Source organism: Triturus cristatus, chromosome 7 (assembly GCF_964204655.1).
Source record: "Triturus cristatus chromosome 7, aTriCri1.1, whole genome shotgun sequence".
Lineage (NCBI taxonomy): Eukaryota > Metazoa > Chordata > Amphibia > Caudata > Salamandridae > Triturus > Triturus cristatus.
The window spans coordinates 241,677,660-241,701,794 of NC_140590.1; the positions used below are offsets into that span (position 1 = coordinate 241,677,660).

At 43.9% G+C, this 24,135-nt stretch overlaps 1 long non-coding RNA gene across 1 annotated transcript; it reads right to left on the bottom strand.

Annotated features, from left to right (window-relative positions):
* Positions 1–1,496: 1,496 nt before the first annotated feature.
* Positions 1,497–23,967, bottom strand: LOC146809311 (uncharacterized). The gene is made up of 5 exons (XR_014966398.1): positions 23,841–23,967; positions 15,200–15,260; positions 7,048–7,238; positions 4,813–4,897; positions 1,497–3,182 (listed from the first exon to the last, which is right to left on the bottom strand). It is a non-coding gene; the product is annotated as an uncharacterized LOC146809311 (long non-coding RNA).
* Positions 23,968–24,135: the final 168 nt, after the last annotated feature.

Genomic DNA, 24,135 nt, shown 5'->3' on the forward strand with positions numbered 1-24,135 from the left:
GCATTTCCTAACACAGGTCCTGTCTCGAGTGCAGTCAGTGCATGGTTTGAGTTGGTGTTTGCAGGTAGTGCCACCAGCACTCATTTTTGGGAACAGCCTGTGATTAATTTACGTCCGTGCTTATTTACAAACACTGGCACTTTATCATGACAGTCCACAACATGATGAAACTGACTTTTTTAAGATCGGAAAAGTATTTGACAGGTCAATATACTTAACAAACATAATGAACTTGTTTGTCTAGTCCATTCTTAGAACTCGAGTTTATGTTATGTTAAATGGAATTGTAGAGCGCAGTTTATCACCTGGTAGGGTATCCAGGTGACTTGGAATAGTGCAAAATGTCATACTTGTATAGTGTGATGGGTAATAGTAAATGCTGGAACTGGCATCTGGCAGACCTAGCAGGGGCAGTGGATTGTGTGAGCCCTGGTGGATTCCTGGGAAATAAGGTGGGCCTGGCACTTACTGTTTTACAAATTAACCACGGGGAAAGGCACATATTTTAGCTTATCAGGCTTTGACCCTGAGCATGAGAGTGAAAACCGAGGGAGAGGAAGGAGGGAGAGAAAGATAGAAAAAATATGAAAGAGAGAGAAAGCAGGGACCTTCAAGAGTGAGATAAATGGGCATGAATGGTGGTGGATTAAAGAGGCATGAGGTGGAATCAAGTCTACGCAGCCCTTCTTCTGAGCAAGACTCTTGGCTCCGGCAATTATTCATTCACAAATTAAGCACTGACTCCAGGACCAGAGTTTGCGTGTTTTGTTCTGTATTAATTAGTGCTTGCATAATTTTTGCAACTGATGCTACTCAAAAATTTATTTTACTTACAGAAGTAGGACTTTTCCTTTAATTAATAAATTAGGGAATGTTTCAACAAATAATCCATTATTTGCAAGCTGAATTATGATTCTTTTCCCGAATTAGGACCTTAAAAGTTTCAGATGTGTGTTTAACTGATAGGGTAATAGTTCATAATACAAATAAAAAACTAAGCCACACTGTGAGTCTTTTTATGACTTACACAGAAAAAGTTGGTTTGTTTAATAAAAAAACTTTCGAAAAATATTAGTTGTTGAAATTATGCAGTCGCTAATAGTATCCACCTCTGTATGTTCAATAAAATCTCAGATTTTCTTTGCACTACCTCGCAGGTCTTCACTGGCAATTTTTTGTAATTTCAGATACAGTCTAAAATGTGACAAAACACAAATTCCTGCCTAGTTAAGTGCACTAAAAACTCTTCATTGCTACTCGATACACGTGTATGCAATTTGACTCAGAGTGTATTTGGCTTCTGAGTCAACAGCAGACACACAACTGAAGAATGTGTTCAATACTAAAGAAAAGCTGGAGGAATGTTCTCTAAACCAGTGGTTGAGGAGTCGCAAATGTGAATATGTGATGGCAAATAAGTGATAATTTAATATATAGTCAGAGCAGCCCAAAGCTAGAGAGCAAGTAGAGAAAAAAATGAAAAGAGACAGCAGAAGGACAGAACAATCATCTGTGTTTTTTTATTAAAACAGCGATAGAAGAAATGCAGAAAAGAAGCAAGGGGTTTGCACACACTCAGGAATATGCCGCTACTCCTGCGGTCCACTGAGACAACGAAGAGAAGCTGGATCCTTGGAGAGGAATCCTGGACAGCTGCCCCAGGGCATCTTAGAAACAGAGATAGATGCAGGAGGATGCACACATCCTTAGAGTAAAATGAAGAATGTATGCAGAGAACACACGGCAGAGATGGCAGCAGTGCCAAGGCAGGGGTTACAATCAAGAGTCATACAAAGATAAAGAATAGGAATGCAGTAAGCATGAAAAGATACAGAGCAGATTTGGTACAGGTGAACACAGGTGCACAGTTGATAAGATGCACACAAACATAGGTATAGGGAGTTACATACAGATCAATGATATGGAAATGTAGTTCAGAAATAGCACATATCTAGCGATAGATACCTACGGGATAAATATGATATCTATACAGAGAGAGCTATATTAACTTGGAAGATACAGAACACAGAATGGCTGTTGTTGTAGGAGCAGCAGGCATACAAATTACATAAAGATAACAGGCAGGAATGAAAGATGAGACAATGAAATATAGAATATAAATTAGTTATACAGAACAGCATAGTACAGAAAGAAATTAGATTCATACAGTCAGCTGCATTACAGAAATGAGAGATACATAATAGAAATATGCGAATAGAGAAATGTAGCATAGGAGAGTAATATATAACTGTAGATTTAAGAGAATACACATATAGGATGCAGAGAAGGAGGAGACAGGATACAGAGTTACAGATTGTGTTTTCGTACAGCAGAGATGCTAACTATGCAAGATGGTCATGATAGCTACACATGGCTGTAGAGAACAGGCTAGAAAACATGCTGAAGACAAGGTGAAGAACATTAAAGAAGGGGATTAGTTGTGATTGTGCGTTGAGCTTTAGAGAAGAAGATAGGTTGCGCATGTGCATAGAGATTTAGAGAAGAGGCTTGATTGTGCATAGAGATTTAGAAAAAGGGCTTGGTTGTACATAATGGAGTGTAGTTGTGCATAGAGCTTTACATTAGAAGCATAGTTCGGTGTGTCCCTAGAGCTTTAGAGATGAGGTTTGGCTGTGTATGTTGACTAATGGAAATTGGCTCCAGGCTGTTGAATCCTAGACACAGTATGCCCAGGGCCTGATTCACAAAGGTAACTTACGTGTAGTAAAGTTGTTAGTATGGAGCCTCCGTACTCGTGGTGGAATCTCTTCACTCGGGGTGGAATCACCACACTTGGTGCTGTATCTCTGCACAGCACTCTGTGCTCTCAGAGATTACTCTCCGAGAGTGACTGCTTCTGCCCCATACATTTGAGGGTAGGAAGACTAAGAATGTCCCTTCAAGATGTACCTTCCTATAATTCCTCAAGTTTGCAGAGATATCTCCAACATTGCTTACAATCAAAGTCATAGATTGAGCAACGCACGTAAATAGGAAATTGTTTGGTTAACCAAAATGATAGAAAAATATGTTTGCATAACTTTCTCAGTTACGACCCTATGAACATGTTTTAACAAAACCTTCCCTTTGTCCATGTACTCCTCCAGTGCTCTTAGAAAAGCATTGCATTCGTTTGAGTCGCAGTTAGGGGACTCCATCCATCTCACAGAGGGGTGCAGAAACTGAAAAAGAAGAAAGATACTTGACACTCTCTGTACACATGAAAACCACTAACAGGCATGCAGTTAAATTAACAGAACCCTATTGTAGCCCATTGGCACAACTAAATTCAAGGCTGTTTTCCATTAATAAAATATACATAGGGACCACTGGCAAAAAAGAAGCTGACAGATCGAGTCATAGGATTACACAAAATAGTTAACTAAAGCCGTTACTTTTATGTGATTCATAAAAACCCCTGGGCATTTTTCACCTAAATCTACAAATATTATACATGTCTGAGAGTATTCCATGTGATCAATGGCGGTTCTAAAAGGCTGGAAGCAGGCCATATCTCATTCATAAAGCAGGTCTCGTTAGTAATCCATGGTCATTACACTCCAGAGTAATATTGTAATGAGCTTAATCATGCAGGGGACACCTGGTCAACGCAGGCAAGAGTGCATGATAGGTAGATAACACTTTCAAAGGGACCTAGCAGTCTAGCCAAGTCTAAATTTCTATTATTTTAGCTTTTTAACAAGTGCATACTATTCTTCCAAAATTTGTTTTTTAGAGATCGATGCCTCGCCTGTGCTTAAAGAAGCATATCTTTTTAATTCTGCGATGTGGCTAGTAAACTTTCCTCAACTAAGCCTCGATGTGTTACTAAACTATGGCTACTGCTTTCAGTTGTTACACGTCCCATCTGATTTTAAAAAATATATACCTTTACATTTTTACTTTGTTTACAACACAACGATTTGTTGATTTTAATATGAATCATACATTTATAAAACTAGTAAATTTCATAGAAAGGGAGTTATTTTATCATAAAATCCATTAAACATCACAACAGTAAAGCACACACATTTGCAAACCCTGTTTATCTACATCCAGTTACACAGAGTCTCATTCATACCCTGTGATGTTATGTTGATTTGTATTGTGCACTAATCACCCACGAGGGAATGGGCATGTGCTTGGGCAAGGTGTGTAGGTGTGTGGTCCCAAGGTGCTCATATGAAGAGCCAGGTGTTCAGCTTCTTGCGGAACTCCAGAAGTGAGAAGGTCGCTTCGAGGAGATGAGGGACATGGTTCCATGTCTTGGGTGCGATGTAGGAAAATGAACGACCTCCAGTTGCAATAGCCTTGCAAGTATTTTACACTGGGAACACCTGCCTACCCTTTGATTCATTTTATTAAAGCATCCAGAGAGAGCAGTTGTTGGGGAAGGTGTTTCTTCATTGACATATGTATCCCCATCCCTTATGCCTCAGGATGGACATCCATACCAAAGTTTCAGCTGTGTTACAATCAGGAAAGATATAGTCCTGGGATACAGAAATTACATTTCGCATTGTATGCGCAAAAAGTGTTATCTTTTTAAAGATGCAGCAAAAAACAAGTTGGCAAATAGCAAATTAATTTCAGACGACAGAAATTCAAGAGACCTCAAAACTACTTTTGACATTTAAGACAATTCTTTCATGTTTGAGAGATCGGCTGAATGTGACCTTGGAAAGGGATGTGAAACATTAGCTCTTTCTAGCATGACCTCACTTCCTGTGAAAATATTCAGAGTTGTATGACACACTTCTTTGGGTCATATAAAAAGTGTTAATCGTGTTCTGAAATGAATTCGTACTGTACCTTTCATCCGCTGATGTTCAGACGTTTCTCTTCTTGGTGACTTCAGAGTGCTCCGTCTGTCCAAACCATTAAGGAAAAAGTCGACCTTGAAAAAAAAACCAGAAGCCTCCTGTTTATAATTATTCACCACTGCCTTCGCACAGAGCGCTGTCGCCCCTCAAGCGTAGACTGATTACAATGCATGGCACTTCCTTACTCTCCTGTTAGAGTCAGCAATACATTATCCTATATGTGAATCTGACTTCAGATCTTGATGGGATTTCTGACCACAACCCTTTTTTATGGAGTAGCCTGACAGCAGATCGCCTGTTACCAGACAATTATGCGAGAAACACCATGAAAGGGGATTTGACTCCATTCACATGTTGAGAGGCAGAAGAACATGTTTTGATTGGGAAGACGTTGTGTGCGTACGCATAAAGGGGTTCTCCACACAGCTGTGCTCATTTTCTTAAGTATCCAACTGCCTAAGCTTGAACATTCAAAGCACACATGTGACAGTCTAATACTATTAAAGTGTCTTAGGGCCCGCTTCACAGAACTAACTTAAGACAAAATCCTAAACTTACTACTTTTGGTATTCACAGAAGGCATATAGTAGTAGTAAAGTTAGGATTTTTTCTTAAGTCTGTCTTAAGTCTGTCTTAAGACTGTCCTAAGTTTGTCTTGAGTTTGTCTTAAGTTTGTCTTTAGTCTGTCTTAAGTCTGTCTTAAGTCTGTCCTAAGTTTGTCTTAAGTGTGTCTTAAGTCTGTCTTAAGTCTATCTTAAGTCTGTCCTACTACGTTTGGTATTCACAGAAGGCATTTAGTGGTAGTAAAGTTAGGATTTTGTCTCAAGTCTGTCCTAAGTCTGTCTTAGGACTGTCCTAAGTTTGTCTTGACTTTGTCTTAAGTTTGTCTTAAGTCTGTCTTAAGTCTGTCTTAAGTCTGTCCTAAGTTTGCTTTAAGTCTGTCTTAAGTCTGTCTTAAGTCTGCCCTACCACTTTTGGTTTTCACAGAAGGCATTTAGTAGTAGTCAAGTTAGGATTTTGTCTTAAGTCTGTTTTAAGCATGTCTTAAGTCTGTCCTAAGTCTGTCCTAAGTCTGTCCTAAGTTTGTCTTGAGTGTGTCTTAAGTTTGTCTTAAGTCTGTCTTAAGTTTGTCTTAAGTCTGTCTTAAGTTTGTCCTAAGTTTGTCTTAAGTCTGTCTTAAGTCTGTTTTAAGTCTGTCTTAAGTCTACCTTAAGTCTGTCCTACTACTTTTGGTATTCACAGAAGGCATTTAGTAGTAGTAAAGTTAGGATTTTGTCTTAAGTTTAACTTAAGACAGAGCTAAGACAGACTTAAGACAGTCTTAAGACAAACTTATTTAAAACAGATTTAAGACAGAATTAAGACAGTCTTAAAACAAACTTAAGACAAACTTAGGGCAGACTTAAGACAGACTTAAGACAAACTTAGGACAGACTTAAGACAGACTTAAGACAGACTTAAAACAGACTTAAAACAGACTTAAGACAAAATCCTAACTTTAATACTACTAAATGCCTTCTGTGAATACCAAAAGTAGTAAGTTTAGGATTTTGTCTTAAGTTAGTTCTGTGAATCGGGACCTTAGATAACTACATAATTTGGGTTGTTTGTCTCTGTCAGCAGCACAGATGGGAGGAGCGCAGTCATTAACGTACATGGATTTTTAGGTTTAGATCTGGCTTGACAATACATTCATAAGACAGACTTGTAGGCATTGCCAATTCTTGTTTGTTACTTTAGCACAATTAGATATTTCCTCACAGTGCTAAAGGATTTGCTGGCTGGTTTACAGGGTGTTTGTCTATCCGTACACTGCACCTTCGCTTTAGCCATAAAGCTACCTTCACTCAGGGGCAATGCAATGACACTATGATCCGGTCACAGAGTTGCCTGATGCTTGACTTGCACAGTACCAGGGACAGGTCGCCTTGGCAGTGGGTTGCACATACCATCTAGTCATGGTGTTGCCCCCTCTGCCTGGTAGTACATTATATAACTATGATCCATCTTTGGACATGTCACAATGTCTGGCAGTGCACTGCACATTTCACCTAGTCTGAGAGTCTATCCAAAGCCTGGCTGTCCTTTGCAACTAAACTCCGGCCAATGGAGCTTCCAACATCGCCTGACAATAGAGCACTGACGTCATACTTGTATAAAGCCAGCCACACACTGCTGTCCCTCAACAATTTCTGTAGCTTCTATACACAATCATACATCTTACCTTGTCCCCTCTTCAAGACATTACAGCCAGTGGAGGGGGGCTTGCTCCCAGATCTTATAGGGATCTTCTGATCAGACATTGCCTGGATGTTTCCACTTTTCTCCCTTGTGCGTCATGTAGGCAGTGATTCTGCAGGTTTCCACATACTGATGTACTCTGCCCTTGGTCTGCGAGGTGGACTCCAGGGATGACTGCAAAAAGGTACTCAAGTTATCATTCGAGCAACGGATGATGACAAAGCGCCGACCTATTAAAAGAGCTTTGCATATACATATAATGAGAATATCTTTGCTAAATCTTGTCCAGAACAGAACCGGGTAGGCATTTGCTGGCTCCACTGCATTACAGTGAAAGAAGAAATGTTTTTTTACCAAATTTTAATGTATCTATTTATCTGGGAGGGGGTTATATACCACCAGCAGCCACCACAGAGCACTGAAGAAGAAAATGAATGCTTCATTTATGACAGTAGGTCTGGGGTAGCCAAGTTCAGCTGAATATATGGTATAGACCCTATCCAGCATTCATCATTCACTGTCTTAAACTAGTGCCAAGTGTTGTCAGGTGCCTTCTGTATTGGAGGGTATTGGGTCCTACTCTCAGCGTGGGAATAAAAGTGATCCAGAGATTGGGTCCTGCACTTCCAGTGACCTGCCTCCTTCTTCCTGTTGGAAGGAAGGTGCTTTGTTGGTAAGGTAAAAGTTGGCTGATCATAGATTCCTGGCCTGGGTGTACTGGGGAGGCAGGGTTTGCAGCTACCTGGCTCCGTTGTCACTTTTTGGGGATTCAGAATACTGTGAAATGTATCCTCATATCCACCAGGAGCCAGTGGAGTGCTTTTAGGGGTAGTTTGCAGTTGTATTTCTGCAAATTGAGCCCTAATTTGGCTACCTGGTTTTGACTCTTTTTGGTTTGTCAGTGAGCTTTCTAGGAGGACCTGTGTAGAGAATACTGCAGTAGTCCAGAAGGGCCAATACTACAAATCTGGCCCGCTGTATTCACTGGTTGATCCAAGGCTCCAATAAGCAGCCAGCTGTATTGTCAATTCTCCGTTTGCCCTCTTTTGGCATTTCTGGTTTTTCCTATAGTTTAACAGAGCTGTGTCACTTTTATCAATAACTGCCATCAATACCCAAAAAGACAAATGGCTGAGCTGTCTCCATTGCGTTTAGTGTTGTTCTTTCATGTTTACCATGCAGTCAAACACAGGCTTAGTACTTTGTCTAAGCTTGCATATATTTGTATATCATTAATAGGGCTCCCGGTTTTATGGTATTTATTTTTGCCATTTCCGTCTGTATTTATCCATATTTATTTTTTGGGCATTTTTTTTGTATTTATCCACATTTATTTTTGCCACAAGCAAAAGACGACGCTACAGCTAGTATTTTTCCACATTTATTTAAATTGACAATGCACACATGCGCTCACTTAAACTAGCGATTGTTGTGGCTTTAGCAGTGCTTTAAATGTCTGGTACTCAATAATTTGAAAAGGAGAGTACCTGTGCTTCTCAGTTCTGCTATAAAAACACTTTAGGATAGAGTACAAGCACTTATCAGGAGCAAACATGTGCCAGCGCTTCTGTATTTCCATCTAAAGCCAGCTAGACATCTTCCTTCAAATGTCTATGGTTTTCACACTGAAAGTACATAAGGTTACCTATATTGGTGGGAAACAGTATAATGTAGATACATGAGTTACAAAAGCAAAGAATAAACATTAGAAAAAAACCGGCAAGGGGTAAAGTAGTTAGGGGAAACAGGAAAGTCAGGCTGGAACGGGGGAGGCAGACAAAGAATCATGGAGGGAGGAGGTGGGGAGGGGAAAGAAACACAATGGGGAGGTGAGGAAAACTGTGTCCGATGTCCGGCTGGGTAAGTGACGGCCGAGTGGTGAACCAGAGCCAAACTCCTCTATAGCTGCAAAGGAGAGCTCCATTGGCCACGGTTGCTCGGGCACCGTAGTAACAAAGAAGGTTCTGGATTCCGCCTAGGGGGCATCGTCAAAAGTTCCATTGAGAGCGCTGGTCACGGTGCTGTGCTCCCAGTGGCCTTTGTGTATTGGCCCACTGGCTCCAAAACGCCCACTCCCTATTGTTAAAACTGCAAAGAGGGTGAAGGTTTTTCTATTTATGCTAATTGTGTATGAATATTCCCATTTAATCCTAATTTAGATGTTCTAGGGCCCAATTCACAGAGGCATTTATGATCACGTAAAAGCGTCCCACAAGATAACCACTTTAAGTACTCCAAAATGTCTTCGTGAGTAGGCTCTGTGCTCTGACGTCTCACTAGTGCCAAGTCACAGCCGGGTGAACGGGTGCCTTGTAAACATATTAAAATAACATGCTGACATCATCTGGCCACTTCTACACTGAAAGTTCAGAACTGGAGACAAAGTGCTCTGAGGGGCGTGCCCATCAGTAGTGCAACAGGTGCAGTGGCACCAGGGCCCAGGGATGCGATGCAGCCTCTCTACCACAATCATGGCTGTCTTTTACAACCCAAACGTGTTGGGGGGCGAGGGTCCTCAGGGCCTCTGGCATCCCTGAAAAGCTATTGGCTGTCTATATTAAGAGGCTGGCCCAGTATTAATTATGACAACTTGTTTTTTATGTATTCTTTATAACTCACTTCTGCTGTTTCTAAGCGCTGCAGATAACACGTGCTACTATTTCCCTCTTATTGTTTTTCAGCCTTGTAGGAATCCAGGGATTCAACCATGTGATTGCTTTTCACTGCATGTTTCAGCAACGAGCGCTGAACTATCGAGACATTTTGCATTAATTAGCAGCCCTTCCGGTTTCACAGATGCCCCTATAAACAGTGAATGAATTTAGTATTTTCAAAGCCCAGACAGACATGTGCTGCTATATATATATGCCAAATTAAGTTTACCTATTACATTAATCTGAAAACTTTTCCATTGGTGTACAAGCACATGTTCAAGCTCCTAGAGTCAGAGTGTTTGTGAGGACCATATGAGCTGTTTCCCTTTGCAGCCCGCCGCCAGTCAGTCGTGTAGCACTTTTCATGACGTGTGTAATTATTTGTATACAAAGCAGGATCAATGACATAGGACAAGTTGTGATCCATTGTTATATGTGCTTCCTAGGAGCGCCTATACTTCGGTTTTAAAACAATCTTCAGTAAAACAATGAGAATGATGTCATATAATAGCTACAACTTGCAATGTTCCAAAACAATAAAGACAAAATAAACCACTGGTGTCTGTAAAAAGTTATATGTTCCCTATCCCGGTCAGAGCAAATCAACCAGCAGTAATTGTTCGCCACCTACTGCACGCCAGGAGTACATGCCGATCCCGCACTCCATTCTGTCCAGCTATTTATTATTTTGTGGGCTTCCCTCTACACACCCTGCTTCACCTCCCACCCGCTGCAGCTAAAAACGTCAATCTCGAAATAGTGCACTCTGATACCCTGGTCGTTTAGAATGAATGCGCGCTCATGCTTCTGAAAAGTCAGAAGTTTAAACATCATATAATAAACGGAGGAACATAGCATTCAGCACGTAGAGGGGATCTGCACTAGCCCCATCCAGCTGTAATTTCTCCCTTAACACCAGTCAGGATTTAAACCAGGACACTGGCACCAGATATAGAGCCCAAAACCTGAGTTTCAAGGTGGCGCAGAGATGTCTGATGCAGGCGTGAAGGATCGCTCACCTTTCCACTTAAAGCGAGGTTTACACTACAAAAGGCCATTCCCCCTCCCTCGCTCCGCGCTTTTCAAATAATAAAACCTAGATGGGCACCCTCCCTTTCACTTACATTGGCTTTGAAGTGGCTGAGGGGGGCTGTTACACACGAATCCGACCACGATTAGGTGAAAGAAACTAATTAGGAAATGTCAGCAGGGGTTTGGCGGCAGGCAGAGTGCGTCCACAGATCTACATCAGACAGAGGGGAGTGGCAACCCTGTGCTGGAGCATGCCTGCGCAGTACAAGTTTCTGAATCAGTTTCGACAGTATTTTACCGTTTCTATTTATAAATACAGACAAAGGAAAAATAGTTTCCCGTCTGTATTTATATGTAAAAATCCGTATAAACGGAAAACCGGGAGCCTTAATCATTAAACATGTGATCAGGCCAAGCAGCTCTTTACCTATGACATTTACATGTAACAGTGTTTGATATATGATTGTTATTTGTGCCCACACGCATACATGCAAATTAAAGTTTGATAGCAGTCTTGCAAATTTAAATTTGTTTCGAAAAATGGACGCTATACTTAATAATTCAATTCTTGAGTGAGAACATGCTAAAAGGGATTTTTTTTACTCATGTAATGATAAACTACTAAGCATAGACATCAAAAATTCAAATAACTTGAATAAAATAATAATTATGTGTGGGCATTAGATTTCATATAAGAGTTTATAAGTGGATTGTTAGAAGGTGGTTCTGAACATCTGAGCCGCCTGAATTTTTTGCTTTTTGAACAGCTATTGGTGAGCTTTTACTGTGGGAGAGCCTCATGAGTTGGGACCCACAGTGAACTCATGATGAAAGAGACTGCTTGTGGATTTTACTGTTGTCCCCCTAGTGAGAGTAGGACGCTGCGCTGCAGCCAGAGTAAGGGGCACCGGGCTGGTTACAGGAAGACACATGTGTACATGCGTGTGCACATGAGTAGGGGCAGCGTGGGGGAGAGTCCTGGTGTGCGCAGCCCAGGACCGGCTACTGATAGAACGATGTGGCAGGAATTGTGCAGAGTTGGGTGGTGACCTGGAATAGGCTTTATACTATGGGAAGACGCATGTAAGGGAAAGCCAGTGTGCTTTACTGTTTTCACTGAAGGACCACTCCATTATTCTCCTATGAAGATGGGGATAACATGGGGTAGTTTACAAATTCCAGACACGCACCAAAGTACACTGTAACTAGTGAGAAAATAAGTATTCTGCTGAGTCCAAAACCATATATGTACTGCTTATGGGACATCCAGAAATGTCATATTCCTCTCACTCAGCTCATAACCAGAGCCTGGCTGGGTCCGAACCTGCAAGGCTGGATTAATGACCTTCCTCCCTAAACTGAAGCATCAGAGGCCTAGCTCTTCACTGCAAGCATTCCAAGGGTGAAGGTCTCCTCTCCAAAAGGGAGAGATGGTGGGTGGAGCTGCAGGTTATCTGTCAGCAGCTGTCATCTGGTGCCAGGCACCAAACTACTCTGGAGAGAAGGCAGCAAGGGAGGAAGGGGGCTTTTCAAAGACCATGTGGCAGGAGACCCCTGGACGATGCCATTTTGAACTATCCCAGAGGCCTGGGCAGGAAGGAAGGAGCAGGGGCAGAGAGGTGATGTGTCGCTGACTGATTGGGAAAGCAAAGCCTTCCTGCCAGCCCCCTCTAAATTCTTTTAAAAGGTCTTGCACAGGAGGAGGAGCTCTCTCTGGGGTGCGATCTGCTGAGGAAGACTGGTGCTGGAGCCTGGCGCCATGGACAGTTGGAAGGAAGAACCCCATGACTGTCCCAGGACCCTGAATTGCGCCAAAAGGGGAGTCCAGGACCAGTGGTCAGAAACCTGGGTCTTTGCGCAAGGAGAAGAGCAGCCCAGGAGGAAAGCCAGGAGAAAGGCTGGTTCAGGGAGCCAGTGAAGGCAGCTCCCTGCTGAGTTCACCCTCCTTGAGACCAGGAGGGCGAAGGAAAGGGCTTCCAGTGGCTGGGGTGGGCCACTAGGAGCAAGAAGAAGCCCAAATGGTTCACATCGGCTGCCTGGGACCCGAGATATGCCCCCAAGAAGGTAGGCGACCTTTGACCTCTGAGAGGACCGATGACGGATGTGCCCCTGGGGAGAGTCAGGTCCCGGGGGCCGACCCACAAGAAAAGAAAGTCGAGGAGTGCCGTCGCACTCCCCGTGAATGAATTCCCAAGGTGGGTGCCAGGAGCCCAACCCGGACCCCCGAGAACACAGGAGGGAGAGGAGCGCCGTCGCGTTCCCCTCGAAGAGGGTCCTGGGGCCGAGACTCCAACCTCAGGCCCCTAAGCCAAGCCGGGGAGCGCAAAGCCAGCTATGGGGCCGGGGATCCCCAACTCCGGGCCCCAGTGTGCTCCGCTAGGGTGGGGAAGTGCCGCCGCATTCCCCGTGGTAGGAGGAAGGTGGGGGGAGTGCTGTCGCAATCCCCCGAGGTCTGGCTGGACCAGCGGGAGTCTCCGTGTTTGCCCCCAGGAGCGTGCAGAAGAGAACAGAGGTGCCGGCTCCCATGGCAGCACGCGAGGGTGCTGGCCCATCGGGGAGCTAACTGGATGCGCTGGGGTGGGCTCCCCAAGCTACTCCCCAACGATTGTGAAGGCAGGGTGCCCGGGTGGGACCGGGAACTCGAGAGGTGGCCGGAGCAGCCGGGGGTGGGCTGCCTGAGCTGCAACCACTCACCCGGCGTGAGGGGTCCGGGTGGGACCAGGCCCCCAACAGCATGGAGAAGGGGCGTGAGGCCGCCAACACAGGAGGCGCAGCTCTCCCCGAGTAGCGAAAAGCCGCTACAATGTTATGCACGAGGCTGGAGCACTTAGGCCCCTAATGCCTTGCAGGCCCGGACCGGCCTGCAAGGAAAAGAGGATGGTTCTCTGCGTGTGGTGACCCCTGGAGGACGGGGTCACCGCCAAATGCGTGTAAAGGTGCAAGGGGAGCTGCAGGAGTTTCACAGTCTCCCCCAGCATGAAGAGAAGTTCAAACTAAGTCTCTGGAGGACTTGAAACAAACAACCCCTCAGGGCTCAGCTTTGCATCAACAGCATTCTGTGGCTGGAACTTTTGTTCTTCAGCTGGGGGTGCATTAGGGACTGCACCAAGGTATGAAGGTCTGAGCTGGGGATGTCTGGAGAAGGGCATCCCCTGAAGGTGAAGAGGTGCAATTGCATGAGAAGTGCATTTACCAATGTCATTTCTTTTGAGGGACTGAAAGTCACATGTGTAATGTGAAGTCCTAAGCAATGTGGGGTTATGTGGCTGGACATTCCTGCTAGGGTGTCTGACTGAATATGCTTATTCCTGTGATTGTGATTGTAACTGTGATGCCTTTTAGGGGCTTTTCTTGCATTGCATTATAATGGTTGTCAGCTATGATAAGTACTGTCATTTTAAGTGATGCTTAAACATGTATTCTTGCAGCTGCATTAGGTGAAGAACAACCCAGACTGTTAGCCCCTAAGATGCAGAGGTGTATACTGTAAGGTCAGTATGAGATGATCAGTCAGGGTTATGTGTCACCATGGCAGGTGTGTCCATTTTAAATGCTTGTTGAGATAAAGGGGGTGGGTCGCCACTGGGATGGTGCCAGTGGGCAAGGCCCTCACTCCAGGTTATGGTCAACCTACTGTATTGGGGGCAAGATGATGTGCATACATGGGAGTGGTGGTACTATACCCCACCCCCCTGCGGAAGGGGTGGGAATGTTATGCAATGTCACAAAGTAATTCCAACAGCTTATGTATATTTGTAATTTGGTGCATAGTATTGAGTAGTGTGTGTGTTTAATAAATGTACTGTCCTTTTATAAAGCAAAGTACAGGCTGGACAATCAATTATTGAGTGTTATTTCTGCGTACTAGTAAATGGTGATTACTAGCCCACACCACTTCCCTTGAGTGAGCCTTAGACTGCTCTGCAACTCTACCCTCTGAGAGGCAAGCACTACAGTGGGGTGTATGGTTCCCAGTGAAGAATAAATGTAGTCATGTTATTTGTGCAGACCTCGTAGATACTGCCTCGTTTTCCAACATGGATGTTAAATGTATTTGTTATAACAGAGAGGTAGTGCTCTGATAATTTTGCCAGAGTTGCTACAAATGTGTTTTGGCAGCAGTTTGGACATTAAAAATAAATCAAATCAAAACAAGATTGCTCGAGCTTTATTCCCTACCACACAAGTTACAGCCGTATGAAGAGGATTAAAGTTTTCATGTGGGTGGGAGAGAAGGGCATGTGCGTATGTATGTGCACACAGGCACACACCATGCATATTGCCCATTTTGTAACACGGGATCAACTAATAAGTGTAACAGCTATGCACGCCGTGCCTATGGATACAGAAGACTCCCTCCCCCCAATTCCCTGGACAGGTGGACCCACCAACCATCCTATGCAGTAAACCACCCCTTGCCTAAATAGTGGACCCTACCTTCGCACCTACCTTGATGGTTCATCTCCTCTGACGTCAGGTCTGTAGCTGCTCTCATCCACCGCTAGGAACCCTGGGAATTAGGGGAAGATGAAGAGACATTGACATCAGTGCCGTTATTCAGATTCGAATCCCAAATGTCACCCTCAGGGTGACGCCTTTGAGAAATACTCCCATGAATCATATTTTTCCCAAGAATCTTCATTAACAAGAATTTTTGAGGCTAGGACTCTGCCCCGCAAAAAGCAATTTGATTGTTTGTCATCTTTCTAAAAATGTTTGCATTTATCAAATCACGGTCCCCAGTATTAAAGCACATACTTGTCTGTAAGTCGGAGGTCACAGAAACATTAATGATGCTGATACAAGTCCTAATGCGAGCCAATGTCTGCCCTGATAACCTTCCTACACTTGGAGTGGATGGCAGGGCATCACAGCTGTATGTGGCCAACAAGACTCTTCTCAGTGCATTGTGCCAATAAAGCACAGGTTTTTAACAGGCTGTGGTTTACTGGGTCATCTTGGTGTGTGCATCAAATAAAACTCAGGCTCCTGTCCTCACCCGTTAGCAAACATTGCGTTTGAAACCTTGCTTTCCACAATCAAGCCCTATGGAGTGATTCAGGCTTCTGGTGTCTTGACCTGGGTCACCTGATTGGGTCTACATCCTTATCTCTGAAGTTGCAAAATCTCCTACTCCACCTTGTTCATCTTGACCTGAACCAGTAGCTTGTACTTCTGTAGTGCCTGCTGGGAAATCTATGTTGATGAGTGAAAGAGAGAAGACCACATGTGTGGTCCCTGGATTAAGAGCTACTGTTGGTAATAGTGGACAGCCCTCCTTAATGGAACAGCTAATGCTCTTAGTGTTTCGGATTGACATGCCTTGCTGAACTGGGTCCATGCTCCTTAGAGAACACCTGATGCCACTCATGGAAAAATCCTTTAAAATTATGTTTTTACCATGTAGTGCCTCTACCATGCAGCATTTACAACTCATGTATTTCACAGTTATGCACTGCTTACGACCCCACATTTTACATAACTGATTACATGTTTTATGACATAATTTATGACACGACTGATGACATCTCAAATGACATCATTGATGACACATCCCCCGGGGCTTTTTCATTTTTTTTAACGGGAAGGCTGCCTCTAAGCCCCCTACCCATCCACCAGGGCTATACCTTTTTTTAAGGGGAGGGGCAGTGTGACCCCTCCTCCCGAGCCTCTTTAGGCGCTGGAGACCTCATCCCCCGGGGCGATGTGGCCCCCCTCCCTGAGTCACAATAGGCCCTGGCGAGCCAACTGCTGGGGACGGGGACAAAACTTACAAAAAAGGTCTCTTTAGGACCTGGGGAAATCATCCCCCAGGGTTGTGTTTTTTATTAAAAGTTAATGGGATCATGTGGCACCCTCAATGAGCCTTTATTAGGCCCTGGGGACTCAATACCTAGGGCCTTTTTTATTATTAATGATGAGGGAGGCCGTGGCGCCCCTCCCAGAACCTTTAAAAGGGCCTGAGGCTCCCTCCTCCAGGGCTGTGTATTTTTTTGAGTGGAGGGATGGCCGCTTGGCCCATCTCCCTAAGATGTTTTTGGCTCCAGGGACCCCATCTCCAGGGTTGCATTAACTGAAGGTGGGTACCCTGGTGCCCACCCGAGGGACCCATCATCTTCAATGTTGGGAGTCACAGGGGAAGTCTTGGGCCCTTGGCTCCAGCCGGCTCCCCACATGCTGCAGGAGCTGGCATTACTCCTGCCTGCATGCAGCAGATGTTTGTGCTGCTCCTTCCGGGTGGGAGAAATCTCTTAATCTGTTTTCTTGCCCATAACAGTGTGGACAGGGAAACAGAGCTCAAGTCTGTTCTCATCTGGCAGAAGCATTTTAAAGCACCCGTCCACTAGGAGCCGACTTTGGGTGAGAAAATCGTTGTGTCCCGCAGGTGAGCTCCCCAGGATGCTGCTAGTGAGCTGGCCCCTGGCGCTGGGGTCCCCAGGGCGATTGAAAGGGTCAGGTAGGACCCCTCGCCTTTTTGAGCAATTGTGGACCCAGGGGTGGGGCCCCACGGCCTGTGATGGCCCAGGAAGAGGGGTCGCATGGCATCCCTCCCCTTTTTTTGTTAATTTTAGCCTGGAGATGGGTTCCCCATGTGATGAGGAGGGGATCCACGCACCCCTGTACCCTTGTTGAATGTGGCCATGGAGGTGGGCTCCCCGGGGCCTATAATGGCTCGGGCAGGGGGCCACATGGCTGCCACACACCTTATTGAAGATAGCCCAGAGTTGGGATCCCCAGGGCCTATTATTGAATGATGTGGCCCGGTCTCTATTTTGTTTTGGGTTTTTTTCCCATCCGGATCGCAGCAGAAACTGCAGGTTTTTTTTTTATTTTGGTACCAGGGAGGTCCCTTTCCCCCTTATATTTTCTTTATTTAATACTGCTGGACAGGGGGCTAAGTCCAGTAATGGCTACCAGCAACATTTTTCTGATGTTCCTGGCAGCCAATCAGCTCACTCCTGCTGAAGTCTGACGCCTGTGGGAGCAAATTAGCCCAAGGGTAAAATAGCTCTCTAGGATTATCAGAATGCTCCCTTTTTAAATTGGCGCTCCCGCAAGAGTCTCTCGAGATTCTCACTGACCCAACCGTCCAGATATCTATATTTTTAAACTTAATTTCTCAAAAACTACTGAACGCATGTACATTAAATCATGAAAAGCATTATTTGCAGACCAAGATCTAGCTTCCTACCAAATTTAGTGTCATTCCGTTCAGTAGTTTTTGCTGTAGCCCTTCTTAAAGAAGTCAATAGAAAATGCATGGGGAGTTTGTGCTTTGGGACCCCACTTTTTTCTCGACACCAGCTTGATGGGTCACCTCAAAACTTACATGCACTGTCTAGTTAAAATGTAGGTCCATTTTGGAAAGTTTTGTTGAGATTCGTCAAAAGGTGTCAAAGTTCTTAGCATTACAAACAACGCTTTTCCTAAGGAACAGCAGGTTTATGTGAACAAAAAACGCTTTTCCTAAGCGTTTTTTGTGTTGCTGATAACTCTGACCCCTTTTGACGAACCTCAACAAAACTTTCCAAAATTTAGAGAAGTATGGCACAGTCTTCCATTCTTTTATGATTCGTAAATTGAGTAAAGTTAATTTGGATAATTATATCTATGATAAAATTACACAACCATATTTAATCAAAATATTGCATATCACCAAGCTGTCTCGTGACCACAGAGACACAGATCCACTGTCCGAATAATTAAAAATCATGGGGCATATCAACAGCAACCGGCGATAATTATCGCTAAGCGCACTTAGCACTAGGATAATTATCGCCGGCTAGCGTTGATTTTTATTGCTGAAATAGCGTGCTATTAGCAACGCTTATTTCAATAGCGATAAAAATCCTCACGCTAAGTGGCTAACGTGAGATTATCGCTGGAAACCCAGCGATAATCTCATGTTAGCTTGTTGATAGGGACAGACAAATTTAGCCATGATATCCTCTTTCCATAGGATATCATGGCTAAGTCAGAAAAATACCAGACGTAAAAAAGCAGCGTTAACCGTGGTTAGCGCTGCTTTTTTTGTCTCTAACAGGGTTAGCGATATTCTTGATAATAGGAGAAATGTCGCTTAGCGACATTTCTCCTATTATTTTACTCTGGAACGCTCCCTTTGCATCTCATTAGAGATGCAAGGGGAAGCGTAGAGAAAAGAGGTGCTAACATGCAAATTTGCGTATTAGCACCCTGTTGTTGATAGGGTGCTAGTTTTATCTCTGCTTTTTTGCCTTTTAAAGCCAAAAAAGCAGAGATAAAACCCTTGTTGATATGCCCCTATGCTCCCTGTTTTCAGGTTTTACTGATTTTTACCGCTAAAAACAGACAGAAAACCATTTATCTTCCAGTCTGTATTCATTTTAAAATCGGTTACATAAATGTGGAAATTTACTAGTTTCAACTTCATTTTTTCACCAAACCCAAAATAAATATGGATAAGTACAGATAACATTACCAAAAAATAAATATGTATAAATATAGATGGAAATGTCAACAAAATAAATACCATAAAACCGGGAAACCTTCTTTTAAAAGGTCCTGGTACTTCGAGCTGACTTGAAGAGTCATCAGTACATATACTTGATGGCTCTGTGTTCCTTATAATAAATTGGAATACCATGCACAAAGATACAGTGAAAAATAAAATATGAACATGCAAATCGTCTCTTAACGCGACAGACTGAAGGAATCCCGGCCTTTTGTTCAGAGTAAGTATGCAGAGACCCTTAAATACATCAAGTGCGCAAGTAGTAATTTTAGCCACAGAAAATAGGGGGGAAACATTATTTTCCACGTATTACTCTACCATGCACTCAAACTATTCATTGACATAATTCACAAAAAGTGAATCATTTTGGGAACAATTGTCCAGAGAAATTTTGAATGAAAATGACTGACAATTCACCCAAGACAGACAGGACAGGTGGCTCTCTGTCTGTGACGTTTCACACAGACTGACAGGACAGCTGGCTCGGTCTACGGGATTCACTTGTACGTAAGACAGTCAGAACTGCGTCTCCGTTTGCCTAAAGGCTCTTTTCTGCTTTGAGAAGCTGTGTCCAGCTTTCGTTTCGCTCCCCAGCGACAAGAGACAGAAATAAGCCTACTGGTGACGTCGCCTTCAAGTAGTGAAACTCTTGGAGTGGATTAGCTGTTTACAAGAACCAGAAAAAGTTGAACACTCAGTCAGTGGCACTGGTACCAAATCACAGGCCCTGGGGGTGCCTTTCCCTCTGAAATCAAAGATCGCTTAAAATGAGAACATAAGGGCTACGCACTTGTAGGACTATTAATATGTCGAACTTTAACGCCAACTCCTAAAAGCGCCCAAAGGCATGTATACTAGTAAAGTGCATGTACCGAGTTCTAATGTTTACATGTGCGTGAGCAGGCTACCCAGTCAAAGGTTCTACTTTGCCTTCTGGAACTTGTAGTCCTGATTTTATATTTGTATAAATTGGACTACACCTCCCCGAATGCTAAGCAAACCTCTGTCTTGGATGAACTGCTATGCGATATCTTCATATGTTTTTAAATCACCGTGCAGTGGAAACCATTTGTACTACCTTAACTACAGCCAGCTGACAAATCCATTTTAACTTCTGCGCTCTAGCAGCCTCGAGGGTGAAAGCTCCGTGTGGGCTTGTGGAACAGACAAAGAAATAGCTCGGCTCTGAGACCAGCAGCAGTCACCTAAATGTTTTAAAATGAAATCCAGAAAAATCGTGCATTTCTGCAAGCCGCTAATGTTCTGAAAATTCGCCGGAAGGTTTAAAGTTTTGAAAATAGGTCAGTTTAGAACTAACCTTTATAACTCACTTTTACTTTTCCAGCAGCTAGGGTGTTTTTCCACTCTATTCATTTTATTAAAAAGAAAAACAAAATTGGAGCAATTTACACCATCAAGGCAGCCCTTGTCGGTAGGGCAAGTGGTGGAAGGGAGCACAGAAGTTGTTGATGTATATTGAATTAATAAACTGTTGTTGTGGTCGCCTCAACATTAGTCAGACAGCGCCACCTTGTGGTAGACTGTCACAAGAACTGATGCTGACAATTACGAGTCCGTGCTGAGTACCAGAAAACACCAGTTCAAATTAAGCACTGGTGACAAGCACCCTGGGCACCATGCACAATGCAGAGAAACTTAAATTAATTATCTAGGGGGAAAAGTGACCAGGGGCAGGAGGAAAGAAGTGATCCAATGGATGAAGTGGATCTCATCTATCCTTATTTATCTTATTAAAAACTAGCATACGTACATGGTCACAGCTCCAATTAACAATTTATATTTCCCTATTCTAATCCACCACTAATCTACCTTGGGTTCCAGAGTAACGTGCAACTCAGTGAAAAGTGCTTCAAGGCTTCGTCAGGGGTCGTAAGCACTATATAAATACAATTACGTTATTTTTCATGTCTCTCTGGAATGCCAGCGCCCCGAATCAATCACACAATGACAAGTGGCGCTTTATGAAACGACTAAAGGAACTGTACACTGATGACAAGAGCTGCCCCAGATTATCAGAATTGTACAAGTGCATAGGAATTTAATATTCAACATAATAGCCGTATAATCAACATCAGAACTGCCTAGTTATAATCTGAAATGTACACTAAAAACCTAAACTCTACACCAAGCATCAAACGTCATAACTGAATACCAATACATGTACACTGAGCAGCAGGAATAGACATTGTTTAGAAGTTCTGTGGACTGAGAAGAAAGACAGCGCCATGGATGTGGGGACTGTGCACCTAATACCAGAACTCTCATAATCGACCTCTAGACTGATAGAGTAACAGTCCTGGTAGACTGAGTATATGAATTGTGCAACACAGAGCAACTTCTACCATCTGCATATTAAATAGGAAGATAGTCTATTCTAAGATTACACAAAGTATAGAAAAAGCCCGGTCTTCTGGGCCCTGGCTGTGAGGTCCAAACACTCAGTTTATCGGATACTGACTGAGAGCTCGGTGAGTGCACACTCTTCTTCTTAGAATATGAGATTCACCTCCGGGGAACTTAACGGGGACTTCCTGGTGCATGCAGGCCCATCATCTGGGCCCTGTCTGAGAGCTTCACGTGCAGACAGACTGATCTATTGGGCGCACAGCTGACAAAGTCAGAATCACAAAGACTCACATCCTGGGATCCTTACGAGGACGTCTGGACTCAGATACCCTCACCTGGCGTGGCCCTGGCTTTGACCTCCAAGTACAAACATACCCTCAGCACCTTGAAGCCTTACTATGAGTTCAAACCGCACACCGGCTCATCTCTAGAAGACCCTGGTAGAGTGAGAACAACAAAATGTACACAATTATTAGGATGAAACAGATTTTCTTTAATCCTTAGAGAAGCGTAACCAGCCGACACGTGTTTCGTCGGGGAAAGATGAACCCACGAATCTTCAGGGCTGACAGAAGTTGCATGAACGTAACAAAACATTTCTTGCCTACACGGGTGCCGCTGGTACGCGTGAGCTGCTGCTCTGTCAATCGAGACCTCGAACACACACTCGTGTCTGGTCTCTTTGCTTCAACCGATTACCACTACATGTGTACCACACTTATACTTACTAAACACAACATTCTCTGGATCCGTTCACACTCTTTACTAGCGGCACTACTTTTAGTTGTGTGGTTAATTAAGATTACCCTTCAATTCGTAAACCTTGACTGATTCGTCCCTTCTTTCTTTTCCACTTGTGATTTGTGTACCCAGCCGGGTTGGAATTATCACCGGCTGTAGGCAATCACTACGTTCATGCAACTTCTGTGACCTCCAAGCAGTTTTCAAAGTGCACAAAGAAAAGTATGGGGACTGTGATCAAGAGTACAATGAGGGAAGGGTCAGTAAGTGAGGGGACGGGGTCAGTAACGTGGCTAAAAAACACAAAATAGCACTACTTAATTAATTAATAAATAAAAAAGTAGGTGCCAGGGCCCTTCTTGGGGCCCCACTGCAGCCTACACTACCCATTGCCCCTGCCAACATGGCCAATGACAATATCAACACAACTACTAGCCGTCGCACACCTACAAGAGTGACAATTCAGACTATTCCAACCCACGCAAAGCTATAGTAGTGTGAGCAACAGGTATTATTGTTTCTTAATGTATATTGACTTATTAAACACTGTTGATGTGCTAATGTCAAAATTAGACAGACAGTGTCACCATATGGTGGACTGTCACTAGAGCAGGTGCTAACATTTAAGTGCCAGTGTCGAGCACCATAACCCACTGGCTCAAATTAAGCCCTGCAAAATAGTCTTTATTTTGCTGGGCTTTCACCTAAAGGTAACTGTGTATACATATAATGCACACACCTTAAATGAAAAATAAATGCAACTGAAATATTTTTGTGGGAAATGCATTTTTCTGATAGGAAAGCTCGGTTGGTTAATGCGATCGCTTCAGATGTCTGTGGGTGTAACCAGACGGTCACTCACATATTTGAATCCTGGTCAGTGCACTGGAAAAAGTGAGATCCATTTATACTGCTATGAGGGTCCAGACTGTGACAAAAAGCATTGTGAATATGTAAGTCATTCGTTTTGTTGCACACGGTAGATATCGGCAGTTGCAAAAAGTTTGTGTTTAAATGTTTACAGTGCTTTGAAAAGGTATGTAATACGCTGACTGTGCCTAGTGCAAATCTTTTTTATAGGCTTCCATTAAAAATTCCAGATTCTATCAAATAAAACAACAATTGGCTGCCAAGCAGCCTTTATATTTGCTGATTAACCTCATTCTCCCTCCCAGTTCCGCTTGTGAGCTCGTGCCGCACACAGATTCATCGCATTGGACACTGGCTGTGCGCTCGAGACTCAGCTCCTGAAATCCTGACCGCGAGGTCTAGACTCACAGACTCACATCGCGAGTCTGTGACATTCAAAATGCAAACATGCACTGGGCTCTTTGAAACCTGTCTGTGAGCTCCAGATACACTCAGGCATACTTACCCCCTGATTCTCACGCTCCAATCATTCGCAGGTAGGCTGACGACAACATGGCACCAGCCCAGCATCATTCATACATACGGCTTTCTGTCACTTCCCAACCCACGTCGTCTCACCTTCTTGCGCTCCGGCTGTGAGCTTCATACCAGGGGGCCTCATCCCCCTTCGCAATAAGTGACACTGGGCCCGCGGAGGGGGCTTTTGGCGTCTCCTCATCCCGATAAAACACCGACCTTGCCCCCGTGAGGAGGGGCGGTCTCCGGACAGGTGTTCATTGGTCACTGCTCGCGGCGGTTGAATTAGGACCCTATTTGGAGTTTCTAAATGTGTCGCCTTCTTTCTTTAGCTGCTCGTATCTTGACAGGAGCGGGTGTAGACAGCTGACACACATTCCTCAAGTCGTACACTGCA